Source organism: Urocitellus parryii, chromosome 4 (assembly GCF_045843805.1).
Source record: "Urocitellus parryii isolate mUroPar1 chromosome 4, mUroPar1.hap1, whole genome shotgun sequence".
Lineage (NCBI taxonomy): Eukaryota > Metazoa > Chordata > Mammalia > Rodentia > Sciuridae > Urocitellus > Urocitellus parryii.
This window is the reverse complement of record NC_135534.1, coordinates 71,638,071-71,655,671: the sequence shown is the minus strand read 5'-3', so window position 1 is coordinate 71,655,671 and position 17,601 is coordinate 71,638,071.

The following is a 17,601-nucleotide window of genomic DNA, read 5'->3' as shown; positions in this document are numbered from 1 at the left end:
TCTGCAATGACCTTTTTCCAAATGAAAGCATACTATGACGTTCTTCCAAATATTATTCCTCACCCCTGCCCCAGGGGAGAACAACTTAATGGTTATCATGGTGTTTTTATTGGAAAGAATTTCTTTTCTTTGGACAGTTTTATAGGAGAGAAACCAGAAGAGTTAGGGATGGATGACTGAGTAGACTGATGACTATTTTCCCTTTTTGGGGTAATATTTTTGTAGTGTATCTGAGGTCAAAGCAAATGTATAAAAATAAATAAATAAACTCTGGTCTTTGAGTAATTTTCAGCGAAACTAGAATCATGTTTTTCCTCATTGGATTGAAAAACAAGGTAGCTACTATAAATTGGCCTTTTGATCATTACAAGTTTGAGGAAGGAAATGTTGTTAGCTTAAAGTACAAGACTAGCCCTGTACCTGAAAGAAAGAGTTTATTTATGCCGGAGGTCAAAGCTGAGGTTAAATTAAATAATGACACAACAAATAAAAACTGACGATAATACTGAATCAGGTCTGAAGCATTGCTTTCTTTACAAACGCATTCATGGATGCTCATTTGTAGTTTTTTTTTTTTTTAAGTTACACCATTTTAAATAAAAGTTTAATATTATTCCCTGGTTTTATCAATCTTTGCATGTATTTCCCAAATCACCCAAGCAATGGGCATTCAGATTACCTTAAGAAGCCATGGCCACCGAAAGTACTGAATCTGGTATGGAAGAGGAGGCAGGGTACTTAGAGAAAGACAATAGGAATCACACAAAAAACACACAAAAAAAGATGTAATATATAAAACTCCTGACTCCAGGTCTGATATATCTTGGGTTATCCATGAAAGTTAATTATCATTTCATTTAGTGGTAACTTGCCATTATTATAAACAACTTGCCAAAGAGGAAATAAACATTTTTCAAAACTAAGCAAATGCAACGCTATCTATAAAAAATATGTAAACCATCTTTGTATACACCATAGAACCCAGCAAAAATTCTCCAGATATCCAATCATTATGTGCTGAAAGATTTAGTGATGACAACAAAACCAATCCTAACAAAACTATTCCTTTACTTCTTAGCAACTCTTAAAAAGTTTTCCTAAAAGCCTAGCAAAACCTTTCCTTTACTGTCCTGCCCATAAATGAGATGTCTTTCTCATCTGCCTCACTTCTGTTCTTACCCTCATCTATTTAACCCTCTAAGCAGGATCCAGGAAAACATCATCACTCTTCTCCTCATAAACAACCAAAATTCCTTTTGTACTTGTAGCAAAGGCCCAGAAACTTTTTACAATCTACAGGGCTCTAGGAGCTGGCCACTCTGCCCTCATTATACCCCACTCATCCTCATATTCCTTGGCCCTTGGTTCTGTCTCTCAAACACAAAATCAGTGCTACATATGCTCCATTGAACAAGTATTATCTTGTTAACTTTCTCTTCTTCTAGATAGTGTCATGAATTCATTTATTCATTCATTCATTTCTTTATCTGTTGATTAAGAGAATATTTACTGTTTCTTAAGTTTTAGGCATGGTTCTAGAAGTTGTAGATAAAGCTGTAAACAAATCAGCCTTTGTCCTTTGTGTGTTGTTTAATCCAAAAAAGATCTCACACACACACACACACACACACACACACACACACACACTAATATGGTACACAGGAAATGATAAGTGCTGTGAGGGGAAATTAAGACAGAAAGGAGGTTAAGGAATGTAGGTGGGGAGCAGGATGTTTATTTTAAATACTGCAGCAAGAAAAATCTGGTAAGACAAGTAAAGCTCTGCCAGAGCTGAATAAGTGACATAGGTTGACATCTGCAGGAAGAGCATTTCTGTGAAGAATTGTGAGTGCAGAGGCCTGAGTGGGAGTTTTCAGAGCATGTCCAAAAAGCCAACTCCAGCTGGAATCTTATAATATATGTAGAATAAGAAAGTAGTCATATAACAGAGATAAGTGTGGGAGACTGCTGGAATTTGTAGGACAACTTTATATTTTATTCCCAGTGAGCTGGAGAGCTATTGAAGGACTATGAAACTTAGAATAGATAAAATCAATGTTTTAACATGGCAGGATGGTTCTTTCTCATGAAGGTAAATATTTGTTGAATGAATAAATACTATTAATGGAATTTGGTTTTAAAAAGCTAATCAAAGCTGGGTCTGGTGGGTCATGCCTGTAATGCCAGAGGCTTGGAAGGCTGAGGTAGGAGGATCATAATCAAAGCCAACCTCAGTGATTTAGTGAGGCCCTAAGCAACTTAGTGAGACCCTGTTTCAAAATAAAAAACATAAAAATGTCTAGGAATGTGGCTCAGTGCTTAAGCACCCCTGGGTTCAATCCCTGGTACCAAAATGAAAGAAAATTAAAAAAATAAAAACAAAACCAGTCAAATTTCAAACTACCATTCTTTATTTTATGCAGTATTCAAGCAGTAAAATAAACCCAACCTGTGCATTTTCTATTGAACTAGATAAATTAACTTGAATGCATGGGAATTACCTAAGGGTTAGCATGCTGCCTGTCACCCCTTTGTCTTTTCTGAGATCAATATACCAAGTGCTAAGAAGTCGAACTCAATATGCTTTTATTTCCAATTCCTTTGCTCACTGTGAAAATTACACCAAACCTTCAATGTTGCAATTGATTGACATTACTCTTTATAGCATGGTTTGCCAAAAGATTGAGAAGACACAGGCAGTGTAGAAAATGCTTATTGTGTCTGATTTTGTTCTTGTTACTTCCATTCAGAGGAGAAACTTTCAAATGAAGAATAATAGCTTTGTGTTTTCTGAATAGAAATCAAGGGATATGTCTTCCACATCCGAGTATAATGTTCAAAATAATACTCAAAACAATCTGAATTCATGTTGATATTTAATTAAGACAAACACAGCAACAAGATGGAGACGTGGACAACTTAGTATTTTGTGCCCTGGGGGATATGCCTGGGTTTTGGAGACTAATTTGAGTTCCACTGCTTGCATCATGTTTTACTTACTCTGTTACATGAGCAAATGATTCTCATTGATTGGGTTTCTCTATCTAGAAAAAAGAGTAAATAGTTTCTGTTGAATTAATGATATAATGTGTGGAAAATATATGATGTGGTCTCCATTACATAGGTTTTCAATAATTATCACTTGCTCTTTTAGCTGGTAGTGGTGTTAGCTCAAATTTTCTGTGAGGTTCTTCCAGGGATCTTGCCTTGATATGTGGTATTTGAGTGCAAGTTTCTGGAAACCTAGCCATGGAGAGAGAATTTTCTTATACCATTATTTCTTCTATCACACATAAAGGAGTGTATAATAATGTCATTGGAATATACATTAAGTAATCTATGAGCACAAAAGGGTGAGAAACTCATACATCATTGAGCTAATATTTATATATTAACTAGTTGAGTGATTTTTAACTTTTTTTTATTAGAGCTTTATACTTACACATTGTAGATGAGTTCATCCTACTACAAACTCACACATGCATGGAATTCATAATACCCCCCTCCTTTTGCCATCTCCTTTTGCCTCCCATCCTCATTTCCCTCATCCATATTCCTTCCTCTACTCTAGTAGGCTTCCTTTCTCTTGTCTGTTTATTTATATTTGATTGCTTTTTTCTACCTATGTATAAAGGTGAAGTTCCCTGTGGTATATTTATATATGCACATAACATGACATTTTAAGAATTTATTCTGCATTGTCCCCCTGACCCATCCCTGTACGAGGCCTCTCAATCTCCCTCTTCTGCATTATGATCTTCCCTTTATCTTTATGCTATCCTATCCTTCCCTCATCTTTTTCTTTATTTTACTCTAGTATATGCATATGAGAGAAATCATTTGACCTTTAAGTTTCTGAGTTTGCCTATTTCATTTAGCAATGATATTATCCATTTCTATTCATTTACTGGCAAAAGCCATAATTTCATCTTCTTATGGCTGAGTGGATCTTCATTATATATACATACCACAATTTCTTAATTCATTCATCTATTGACAGGTACCTGTGTTGATTCCATAATTAAGCTATTCAATTCTATGTTATTGAATCCTTCCCAGTTTCCATCTTTGGGAAAATACCAAGTAGTGGGATAGCTGGGTTATATGGTGGTTCCATTGCTAGTTGTTTTGAGGAATCTCCATACCACTTTCCATAGTGGTTGTACTAATATGCAGTCCCACAAACAATGTACAAGTGTACCTTTATCCCACAAACTTGCTAGCATTTATTGCTGTTCATACTCTTGATCACAGCCATTCTGACTCAAGTGAGATGCAATCCAGAGCTTGGCCAACCCTCATGGTTCCTACTGCAGCCTAATACCTGAAGACTCAGCCTCTAGAACTGCCTTAGACCAGGGTGGTCAACTGTCCCCACCACCCAAATGCCAACCTCAAGTGGAAAATAAAAGTGGGCAATAGAACAAGTAGAAGATGGTCAAAAGGTACGTGAACAAATGTTTAACATCACTAATCATCATGGAAATTCAAACGAAAGCCACAATGAGATATCATCTCACTTCAATAAAAATGGCTCCAATTAAAAAGACTAAAGATAACAGATATAGGTGAGAATGTGGAGAAATGAGAACTTTTGCTTAAGGGGGATATAAGTTAGTAGAGTCATTATGAAAAAAAATGGTGACTTTATCATTTTTAATAAAAATATTTAAATAAAACCACTATAGGATCTAGCAATCTTATTACTGGGTATGCATCCAAAAGAAATAAAATCAGTGTATTAAAGACATATCTGCATTTCCACATTCATGCAGCACTATAACTGATAGCCAAAAAAAAATTCAAAAAACCTGAGCATTCATCAACTAATGAACTGATAAAGAAAATCTGGTCCATATGCACAATGACATACTATTTAATCATAAAAGAGAGAAAACCCCATCATTTTGGGACAACATGGATAGAACTAGAAGTAATTATGAAAGTTTTTCTTCAATTTTAATGTTCACTCTTTAAGTGTAACAAGCCAGGCACAGGAACAAAACTAATGCATGATTTCACCCATGCATGTAATCAAAAAAAGTTGATCTCATAAAATTTCAGAGTAGAATGCTGTTTTTCAAAAGCTGAAGACAGAAGGATAGAGAGAGAGATGGGGAAAGGTTGATCAGTTGATACTAAGTTACAGTTAGGAACAAGAAGTGTGCTATTGCATAGGATGACTATAGATAACAATAATGTACTGTAATGTTCAACAACCCAGAAGAAAGGACTTTGAAAGTTTTCCTCATAAAGAAATAACAAATGTTTGAGGACATAAATTTATTTAAACTCATTCAAACATTGTGTGATGTATATACGTATCAAAACATTACATTGTACTCTACTAATAAGTATAATTTTTTATTTTTATTTATCAGTTTAAAATTAATTGAAAATATTGAAGTCAAGTAGTCATAATAATATATTAAATAAACTAAATAAGCCCCCATACCTTTAACATAGCTTTAAAAACCCAATATACCCTATGTTCAGTATTAAGCACATAGTTGGAACATAGGGCTAGATTTTTTTCTATTGTCCAAAAGAGGCTAAGCAGCCACATGCCTCTGGTTTTAGAGTGATGAGGTTAGGCTACATGACAGCTGCAAGTTAGTCTCTGAATTTGTAATTTTCTGGCAACACAGAGCACACCTATATGGAGTACAGGGAAGGGTGCATTTGTGTGTATCTTTATGTGTGTAGACCTGATGATTTACATTAGGGAATTCGGCTACCTTACCTGTATTTCTTATGCTTCTGTATGAAAATCTTGTCTCTCAGTTGGGTAGGGTTTAGCCAATATTGATACTTATATATCTTACACAACATTAAAACAGTAAAGTGAGTGTTTTTTTAACAAGGGTATTCATAAAGATCACAAAACATTCTTCATAAAATAACTTAATCCAAAGTTTGAAATGTACTCCCGAAAACTTTAACTTTCTTATGTACATCAATGCCAACTTTAAATATATTTGATGGATTAGTATATCATTCTATGATCAACAATATCAAAGAAGCCAAGAATAATTTTTACCATTTGTCCAGTAGAGTAATATTTTGGTTGTTCAATCCAACTCCTCTTGCAGATACAATATTTTATCTTTTCACAACATCAAATGTCCAGTGTGTTGTTAAACTCTCATGATCAAACATTTATTCCTTACTTTGTCATTTGCTAGTCATTTTGCCAAGTACAGTATTGATATAATCCATCAGTAATATGATTCTTGCAGAAGTTTTACATTGCTTTCTTTTAAGATGATCTACAAAATTGTGCTCTAACTTGCAGTGCTGTAGCTCTCTGTCTCTGATCCAAGGGCTCTTTCTTCATGGTCCCCTTGTGAAATAAGTTTTTATCTCTCATGGTTTTATCCTCACTGCTTGTACTGCAAGGAGATGGGGGAAGTCATATTTATATTTGAAAATAAATTAATATTTCCTGCAATGATGTGGCACATTGTACTTTCTCTGACAGGTTTTCTCCAACTTCAGTTTTGCTAAGAACATAAAATTTTAACAACTTTATATGCAATAAGATGCCCATGAATGCTCCATTTTAGCTCATGAAAAGTGGTGCACAATAGTATGCCATATACCAATAGGCCGGTGTGATGCCCATTTTACATGTTATATTGCACACTATCAAAAAATATTAACTCATATTGAAGTAAGAATCAAAAATCCTTTGTTTAGTCTCTGCTTTTCCATGAATTTATCAAAAGACATTAAATTATTAAGCTTTCCATATATCATGTTATTGATTAAGAAATGAAGCATTTGGCATAAATATCCCTAAAGCTGTTCAGAGTTCTTGTAGCCCTCCTTGGGCTATGATGATATTCTAAATTAAAAAAAATATGTATATATATATATATATATATATATATATATATATATATATACCTAATGCATAACTGAAGGCTTATTAACACATAACCCTTATCATTGAGCTTGTAGTCAGGACCATATGATTTATTTCTATTCTATTTTTGGCACTATTTTGAGTGAGGTGATATCTACCCTCCAATTATAGGAGCCTGGAGACTGACTCCAGAACCTTTGAAGCTTTGTTATATTCCAAGTAAAGAGACACTTTTTGAAACCTGGAAGAGAAGGTGACATTTCTGAGGTTCAAGAAAGTGTGAACTTTAGCACTGAGCATATAATGCTTTTCAGTTTTACTTCCTGAAGTTTTTACTTAATGTAAGCATGGTGCTGCTATTATAAGACAAGCTTTTGAATCAAAGAAGAAAGGGGAAATATTTCGATACAGGCAATTTTGACATTAAGATATCTATTGTTGCTAGCAGAGCTTTGAACACACTAGAACAGTTCTTGACAGTAAAGAGATTTTCAGTATATATTTTCCATTACAGTCAAGCAAGTAGGAAGAAAGACAAACATGAACAATCCTTAAAGGATATGACTTTTGGCACTGTGTTAAAAAATATAAAAAGAAAAATGAATTTCATAGTCAAGAATGAGATGGTATTTCCTCTTTAAAAATCAATGGGCATGATTTTACTTATTCAATGATAATATATCTTTAAAAGTGCTAAATGATTTCTCAATTAGTAAATTTTAATTGAATAGACCAATTACCCTTATTCATCCTTTTTTTTTTGGAGTTGCTATTTCATGATGTCATTTAGTAGAAACTCTTCAAAGAATTTTGCAGATCTTTTGATTCAATACATTTATTTTACAAAAGCAGTATTTTTGTTGGGTATTGCCTTTGGGTCCTCAATTTTATTTTCCACTTGTGAAACATTTGACATGGGACTCCTATAGCTTATATTTATCACTCATGAAATTCATATAATATAATTATTATTGTAATTAACTAGTTATGAAGATTTGCTCAAAGTTACACAGTAACTACTGTTGGAGCCAGATAGACATAAGGTCTTCTAAAATCTGGTCCTTGCTTTTCTCACTACATGAAATGTCCTGTCATGAAATATGATGCATGCCCATTTTCCTCTGTATGTTTTCCGGATACAATAATATTATCATGTACAGATGCATATATGTGTCTATGTATGTATTAATGTGATACCATTGTATGTAAATATCAGAGTAGGGATTGCTATGGGCCAGACACAGTATAAAACATTTACATATCATATGTTATTTCATCTCCACAATAATACTAGATGTATCTTCTTCCATTTTCATATAATAAAATATCAAGGCTCAGGAACATCAAGTTACTTATTCAAAGACACAAACTAATTAAAATTTGTGAGCTGAGGCTTGCATCTTAGCTCATAGCTACTAGTATTTGCTACAGTATATGTTCTTAGCTATTAGTATTTGATATTTGAGTTTATAGTAATGGGGTTCTTATTCTCTAGCCATTGAAACAACTCATATTTAGTGTAAGTGCCTCAGAAAATCTTTCCTTTTTTGGGGAAATAACCTCACATTTTGTAACAATTAGAGTTCAAATATTTTTTTCACTTCCACCTCCACAGTTGAGAAGTTTGAGCTAGATTGTTTAGAAGGAGTAGGTAAGGGTCAAAATATTGAAATCTACCTCCTATTCTCATTTAGTTCTCCTTCGCCAGTTCCTTCTCCATCTTTATGGTGGACACTGAAGATGACACATGTACCACCCATCTCTTGAATATGTAGCCATCTATAAATATGAATTAAGAAAACTCTACTAAATCCCGAGGTATAGTGAGTTAACTTGAAGGAATTTCTAAGCATGTGGGAGAAAGACTAAAGAAAGAATGATCTAATTAAGTAATTGTTGTGTTCTAAGTTGTGAGTGTTCCATTAAATGAAATTTTAAATTATTCTTTTTGATTTTGCTAATTAGTGAGTTTTGTATCTGCTTCAGTTGAGCATGAAGCCAGTACTGACATAGTCTTTTCACCTCGGGACTGCATTTGCAATTTTCCTAGTCTTTTGGGATTTGATGCAATTAAAATGAAATTGAATCTTTGATTTAATCCTGATGAGGGGGTATGCCAGACATAAAGGACCACAGCTTCACTAAGTAAAGATTTGAATGAAGGATAGGTAGGTATACTAATACCCCAGGTATGTTTACTTACTATCTTCTCTGTGAAATTATCTTAACCTATACCTGAACTTTCTAAAGGTCCTTCTGGGATCTCTGTTTTGCACTCATGATGGTTTAACTTGTTTCCCCATCTCTGTTCCTTACTAAACTATAAACTTGCAGATAAGTACACTGTCTTGTTTAACATGTCAGGATAACTGTTAGCAAGTGCAAGGTCGGGGGCAGGGTGAGTGCCTAGTTGTTACTTGATCTGTTGTCTCAATGGACAAATGGAGCACTTTTCTCTCATCTTTCACAGGCAAATAAATGGACAGTGGCAGGCATCATTCAGCTTATTCATCAGTTGATGATTTTGGCCTGTTTATGACTATTAGAAATAATAGTATATATAGGGGCTATATCTCATTAAACATAGATCTATTAAACTGTGGATAACACCTTCTCTTCTACTTCCCAGGGGTGAAATGCATTATGGAAAAATAGACAAAAATCTGAATTTAGGTGATCCTAGGTCACAGATTTTTAACTTACTTCTCTGAATTCACTTAATTCTTTCAACTTTTGACAACTGTTTTCTTTTTCAAAGAATGATGGCATCACTTCTATTCTTCTTATGTTTTAATGAGGATTTAAATCTGAGGATTTATTGTTATGAGAATTATATGGGATAGAATATAAAGGAAATTATAAAGGAAAATTTTATATATGTATATAAAATATAGTATATGAACTATATTTAAAATAAATATCTATATAATCTTTATACATTATTATATAAATATAAATATATAAAATATATACAAAATGTATAAGTACATTATATATAAATTTTACACATAACTATATTTAAATTTTCTTTATATCTTCTTTTATATTTATCTTAGGTTAAATATAATAATATTTACATATATATACATATATAAATTTAAAAAGAAAATAATATTTTCCCTTTATATATGTCTTAGAAATATTCTAGAACTATTTTCTAAAAGGTTGATTTATACTTAGCTCAAAGAAAGAATAATAGCTCACACTTTTCACACTCAATTCAATTTCATGGAGGACAATGTAAGTCCAATGAATTACAATTTCTTTCTTTCTTTCTTTCTATATGATGTTACAAGTTGGTGAGAGGAAACATTTAAATATAGTTTATCTGACATTTGATGTGGTCTTCTAAATATTCTTCTAAAGAAGTTTGAGAATTAATGGATGGATTAAAAGACAAAATCTTGAATATTTGCTGCTTTATCCATGCTGATGATTCAGTGTCATTGTTTTAGAGAGAATTTTATTTGATTGGCTTTATGTGTCTGCCTGACTGTCTTATATAGAATTTTTACCTTGTACAGAGAGTGGAGTGAGTGTTCATAAGAGCGTATGGTGAAATAAATTTAGTTATGATAGCAAACGCATTAAACAAACAAGGACAATATAATATAAAAGTTCTTATCAAAATGTGGTCCCTGAAGTACCTCCATGATACTTATTTTTGTCTTTACAAAATGGTTGAGAAGTGTTCATTTTGTGTTTGTTAAGGTTATGAAGTATTTTTTAAGAAATTTATTACAAAGACTGTTAATATGTATTTTCTATACCTCACATTAACTGCATTAGAATTTTTTAATGCCTATAAATATATTTGAATTTATAATGGTGAGACCAGGGATTGACGTTCTGGCATTTAGTTCAAATGATTCTGTATGCACATTGAATTTGAGTATCACTGGTCTTGGATAACTTGTTAAAAATTGTGAAAGATGAAATTCAACTGAGATACATATCAGGGCCTATTATGTTCACATTAGGGTGGACTGGTTAATAAAGATTAGTTAGGGATTCATGTTAGTAATTACCATAATGTAATTTACATGTGGATGAAGTTGCCAATAAATATAGTATAATTCTTCCTATCTTAGTGATCAGCTATTTATCCATCCGGCTATGCATTCATTTCTGTCATTTATTCATTTATACATTTACTCATTCAACTGACTTTTGCTGTGAAGTAAAATTCTAGGTTGTGTTAATTAAGAGTTTCTCACTAGCTTCTTAGATCTTTGAATCTGTTTCAATTCAAACATGATAATTTGAATTACAGTGCTACATATTAACCACCAAATTATATGTATCATGAACTGTTTTAAGTTGGTTCTTAGCTAATGATCTTGAAAAGTCAAGTAGAAGTTAGTTAAGAAAAGAGGAAGGTCTAAAGCCAGGAGTTGTGTCAGGAAAATTAGGCAGTTTGTTCATGGGTAGGAAACCAATGAGGGTGCTTTTGGAATTATAAATAGTGTGTAATGGGGCTGGTGCTATAACTCAGTGGTCGAGTCTAGCATTTATTAGGCCCTGTTTACAGTCCTCAGCAGTGAAAAAGTAAATAAATGAAATATGTTGTAATGGCTTGAGCATAGGGTAGGAGGAGACTAGAGAAACATGACAGAAAGATCATGCTGGCACATTGTAATCCTTGGAATAAGTGGGACTTTAGTGTTAGAATCATTGTTTTTATCCTACATGCTCTGATTTCAGTGTAATAAGATTTTCATTTGCTGTATTGAGATATTGCTGTAGAACAAGTATAAAATGTCTTTTCCCAGAGAAAAAATATGTTGTCAAATGTTAAAATTCAGTAAGGAAATTATGGTTTTAGAATTGGATTTCTGAGTGAGATTTTACCAGATATAAAATCAGCTCTATATAAGGGAAATGCTTGCCATGAGAATATTATTATGATGTTATAAGGAGAGCTACATTGTTATATTGTGTCTGAACTAAATTCTGCCCATATCTAAGCTTCAGTACTTTAAAAAAAATCATAGTTTAACAATTGAATTAATATTTGTCTTATTTTTTATTCTGGTAGATTTATCTTCCTGTGACATTGTTCAAGAAATTAATTTTTTGAACTATGTTCCAATTTCATGGTTTAGTCCTTAATTTTTTTTTCTACAAGCAGGTATGCCTGTTCTGTGGCCAAGAAAATTTATACACCAGACGAAATTGTTTTGAGAAAGAGGAGATTAATCTGAGAATAAAATGGGGTTTTTCTTCTATAAATTAAAGATTTTCTAACAATAAAATATTCTTAACAAGGCATGATTAATTCAAGCATATCAAGATACTCAATAATCAGCTCAAGTATCCTGGGTAGATTCATGACCTAAATGTAATGTGTCTTGCAACAGATATTCATTGCGGGTATTTGAGCCACATTCAGGAGAAAAGAGAAGGATGGAAGGATAAAATGACACCCAGAAGATAAAAAGAGAAACAAATAAATGTCCTACCTAAGCTTATAAGATAATGTGCTTTCCTAAAAGGCAGACAATATGCAACAATTTTTTTTAGGTAGTAAACTGTAAACTCGTTTCTAGAATTTAAAATTATACAGATCTGTATGGAAAAGACCCAGGCCTTATATTTACTTGTTTCTAATCCCTGCAATAATACTGTACCTCTCCAATTTACTGCCCCCTATGTTGAAAGTTTTTTCTCTAAAAACATTGTGACCATGCTAGTCTTAAAAACTGTGATGCTCTCCCCAAAAGCACACACTGCAGGTTTAAGCTCCACTTTAGACAGCAGAAAACAATCTTCAAAAGGGTGCAATTTGATTATTAGTCAGATCCCTACCAGGACTTCTGGTTCCACAACAGGCAACTGTTTCTTTACCTACAGGATAGGCATTCCTGGCTTTTCACAAGGAGTATCCTCCTTTAGTTGCACTTTCTGAATCACAAAAGATTCACTATAAATTGCATATTCATGCATGTTTGCATTTGTATGTGTATATTCATATGTAGAAATATATGCTTATGTATTAGATTTGTATATGAATTATCTCTCAAAATCTTGACATCTTTTATGGCAGATTTAATAGTAGTTTACATTTAAAATGATTATTATTGTTTGAATTCAAACTGATAATTTTTTAGATGATATAATTTTAGGTTTATCAATATCCAACTAAAATGATTTTATTATCTGTTACATTTATGATTTTCTGCCTAATTACAAGTCATTTTCCCTTTGTGTGAAATGCCCTCTGTTCACATACATTGCTTGTTCATGCCATATACCTCTAAGTAATTTCATCTTAAAAGCACTGTTCTAGAAGTCTTACTTTATCTTCTCAAATGGGGACAAATTTTATAGTCTCATTATCTTTCTGTCTTTATGTCTATCTCTTAATATGTATTATAATTTATTTTATATGACAATTTTTATGCTTATTTTACCTTTTAGACTATAAACTTACTAACAGTACACAAAATATCTGGTTTATTCTTGTATTTCATAAATGGCCAATACAAGGTAAAAATAAGTATAATTTTATTATTATCAAAAGTAATAAAGACAATGTATTTCAAAGTGAGATATAATTTCTTTGACTTCTAAACATCAAAGGAGACATTGCTAATGTATTAATAAAGATAGAATATTTGGAAATAATTTTGGAGCTCACCAAAAAAGGAATATTTAATGTAACTATCATTTATAATATCTAGAGTAAGAACAATAATTTTTGTTTTAAAAAAATTTGTTATGATTAATTAATATAGATAGTTACCTCATGGCAAAAATTTTAAAACTGTTAAGTACTTTTAGTTAATCATAAGATGTTCAGGTCCAGTAGTAAGCAATTCCCTAAAAATTAATTCCAATTTTAAGTAAAATGAAAAAATAAAACAAAACAAAACAAAACAAAAAACTAAACCTCACATACTAGTTAAGAAAGTCACTTACATATTTGAGAAATATCCAGGACCTATAGTTAACATTACATTTGTTTTATTACAAAAATGATCTGAGGTGAATATGTAGCCTGTCTTTTCTTTTGGTCTATTTCCATGTGGAGTCTTTTTAAAAATTTTATTCCCAATATCTACCAATAGATATAAATATTAGAACATCATTTGACTAAAGAAATTATAATGACTGAATTTGTTATGGCTTGATAAATTTGATGGGAAAATGGTGACTATATTAGAAATTTCACAACACTAAAACCCTAACATTATTTGAAAATTCAGTTGTTTGTCTAATAACAGGAGGATTCAATTCCCATAGAAACCTTCCATGTGATACTGAAGTTGCATGGAATAATCAAAGAACATTTTAAGTGTCCTCTTTACAAAAACTGTTTCAACTTGTCTTCAAGTAAAGACTGGTGTCAAGTGATAAACAGACTCTGGGGTGTGTCCTGATGCCATTAGTTTAATCAGTGAAACTCTAGCAGAAAACTTTTTCAAATGCTATTCTTGATTCCAGTTTCACATTTCCCTCTCTTAAGATATGAGAAGAATTTGCATTTGCATTTTTAAATATTACAATCATCCCCTATAAATATAGTTCATTTGTAACAATCATTCTGCAAACTCAGTGTGGACAGTTTAGAAATCAACTGTGTATTGGATAATTAAATCTGTTTAAATATGGAATTAGTTATCCAAGCTTGACGAATTCCCATTAGCACATAGAGAAATATGGAATGCTATATATACCATAAAAATAGGAGCAAAGAATTCAAAACACTTTTAGAGCTGGTTATTTCTTGATTTCTTACATTTCTAAATATCTTAGAAAACAACTGTGATTGCCATAATGATGTGTGTTTAGAAAATAACTAAGTATTTATAAAGAATGAACAAGCATCTTCTGGAGAAATGGCCTGTGAGAAAAAAACCTTTAATTGCTCTTAGGTCATTACAAGTTCATGAACCAGTTTTTGATAATTCCCAAGTGAGTTGAAAGATGCTCCAACAATTTACTAAAGTTCATGTATATATATATAGGGTTTTAGCAAAATAAGAGAAATACATTTGTAAGTTTTGGGGTGGTTTACAGCTCCTAAGGCACAGGGGCTCTTTATTCAGAGTTTTATAGTGGGCAGCGTGGAAGACTTCTAGAATTGAAGTGGAATAAAAATGGAGTCTATGGGGCATGCTTTACTTATTCAGCTCTAAAACAGATTTAAATTAGTCAATTATCTAATAAACATCAGAATTCATAAACAGTGCACATCTGAGTATGTTGAATATAAGTTGCAAATTGCCTATATCCATAATGGATGATTGAAACATCATTAAAGATATGTAAATGCAAAATCATTTCATTAGAATTTTGAGGAGGAAAAAGGTAATTAAAAAAAGAACTGTGAAATGATATTAGCTTTCTTCCCAATTGAAACTCGCTAATGATTTATTTTGCCAGAAGATTATTGTAGTTCAAATCCATTTAGCAGCTTTTGCTGCACTATAACTGCCTTTATCCTCTTCTTTCTGAATGTGTTAGAACCTTAAAAGAATCATGTCAAAGTATTGGAGAATTTATTGTTTGTCTCATCTACTGTATTTTGAAAAAGATGTTTCTCACATAAAACATTCCAGTCTTCATAATAAATGTGACTAATGCTGCTTAACTTTGTGAGATTTTTTATTTCCCTAAGATGGTGTGTTAAATGCACTGGTGAATAGGCATACTTTTCAAATGAAGAAGCTCCATGTTTATATCCTTATAAGGTTTCCTTGTAGTTCACTGTTTCAGTGTGTGTGTGTGTGGGTGAGTGGGGGTGTGTGTGTATAATACATGTAGATGTTTATTTAGCTAATGGTCTTTTTAATCCGTGAGGTTGGTTCTGGCCTCTAGCAATGGTCTTCTGTGTCACAAATAGCAGAGGGCCACTCTTGGGCAGACAGAGCTGGTATGCTAACTTTGGTCTCTCTTCTTATAAAGCCACCAATGCAGCTGGGCATGGTGATGAACACCTGCAATCTCAGCTACTCAAGAGGCTGAGGCAGGATGATCACAAGTTGGAGTGCAGCTTCAACAACTTAACAAGACATTGTCTCAAAATGAAAATAAAAAAGAGTTGGGGTTGTAGCTGAGTGGTGGTAGAGCATCCCTGATTTGAATCTATGGTACCAAAAAAAAGGAAAAAAAAGGACTTGAAAATTAAATTTCAAGACACAAACTTTTAGTAGACACATTCAAACAATCACAAATTGACTCTTAACTTTCTCAGTTATTTACTTGTAAGACTTAGCCATATGAGCTTTAAAACTTGAGCCTATAAAACTAAATAATTAATATCTGATGACATTTTTATCTGAAAAAAATATGATTTTTCTTCAGCACGAAGCTTGGAATGATTAAGTGAAATTCCATGGAGTCACTTTGAATAATCTGTCTGAATGCCTGCGATTGTTATAATTATTTTAGTTTTAGAGTAAATTTTACCACTAGGTGTTAATTATAGCAGTTTTAATTATATTGAGCCATGATTATAAAAGTTTTGATAAATATGTTTATATTTAAACTATTTGAATGGTTTTTATTAGTGCATTATAGTTTTACAAAATAATGGATTCATGTTACATAATAAAAGATTAATTTGGTGTGGATTTTTAAAGAAACAACCATTCTCAGTATCTTCACTGTCTATCTGTACACACACATACACACACATACGTGCACTGTAAATATATATATATATATATTTTTTTTCATAAATATATGTTTACATTTGTGTAAATATACTTACATATTTATTAATACATATAATTACCAATACCTAATTGCTATGTATGCATATAATGATATGTTTAAATATATAATTTTATTCTGATTTTCAACAAAATAACTCCATTGTATTTACAGGCACCCAATGAATTATAGTCTCATAAATAGATGTAATTGTGAAAGAGATTTTTCAGAGTGATAATGAGTTCCAGATATAGAATGCCTGCAACAAGGGAAGCAGAATTGTGGGTGTCTAGGAGGGAAATTTTACTTTTGCTGAATGTGTGCAGTCTGGTTTTTCATGATATACATTTCTGAATGTTTCATGCTATACTTTCTTTCTGTGAAAATTTACTCTTTATTTATATTAATATTTATATTAACAGACTTTTTCATTTTTTTCACAAGTGACATATTTTAATTTCCTTTTTCTTTCACAAAATAAATACTATCTTATGTAGTATCTACATGAAAAGTGGATCTGGAGGTATTTAACTGGCACTTTTTTCATTGATTTTATTAAGGAACACAGAACCTCAAAATTCTAAACAATTACTATATAAAGAGATAAAAAATTTAAAACAATAGTGACTTTGTTTTTTCTCTATTATAATTTTTTTTATCTACTGCATTTATCGTATGGGACATTTATAATTTATATGAAATTATCTGGGATTTTTTGAGTGAGTTTTCATCTGGGACTAACAGTTATTAGGCCTTTCATCACCTTTGAATATGCCATTTCCCATAGAAATCTTCTGGACATATGTACAAATAAAAAATAGAGATTGGTTCTATTTTTTTTAAGTGACTTGTTTTTCCTCTCTGATTTCAAGTTATAACTCTGATGGTTTTTGGTGTTTGAAAAAAATTTTTTTCTGTAGTTCTCTTCACGAAGAGAACTCTGAACCTGTATAACCCTTAAACTCCATTAAGTGCAACTTGCCTTGTTTTTAGCATTTCATCTTTTTAAAGTAATACTTTCCATTTTATAGCCTTTCCTTATGGGTCACAGGTTACCTGTGCCCATCAGTGTC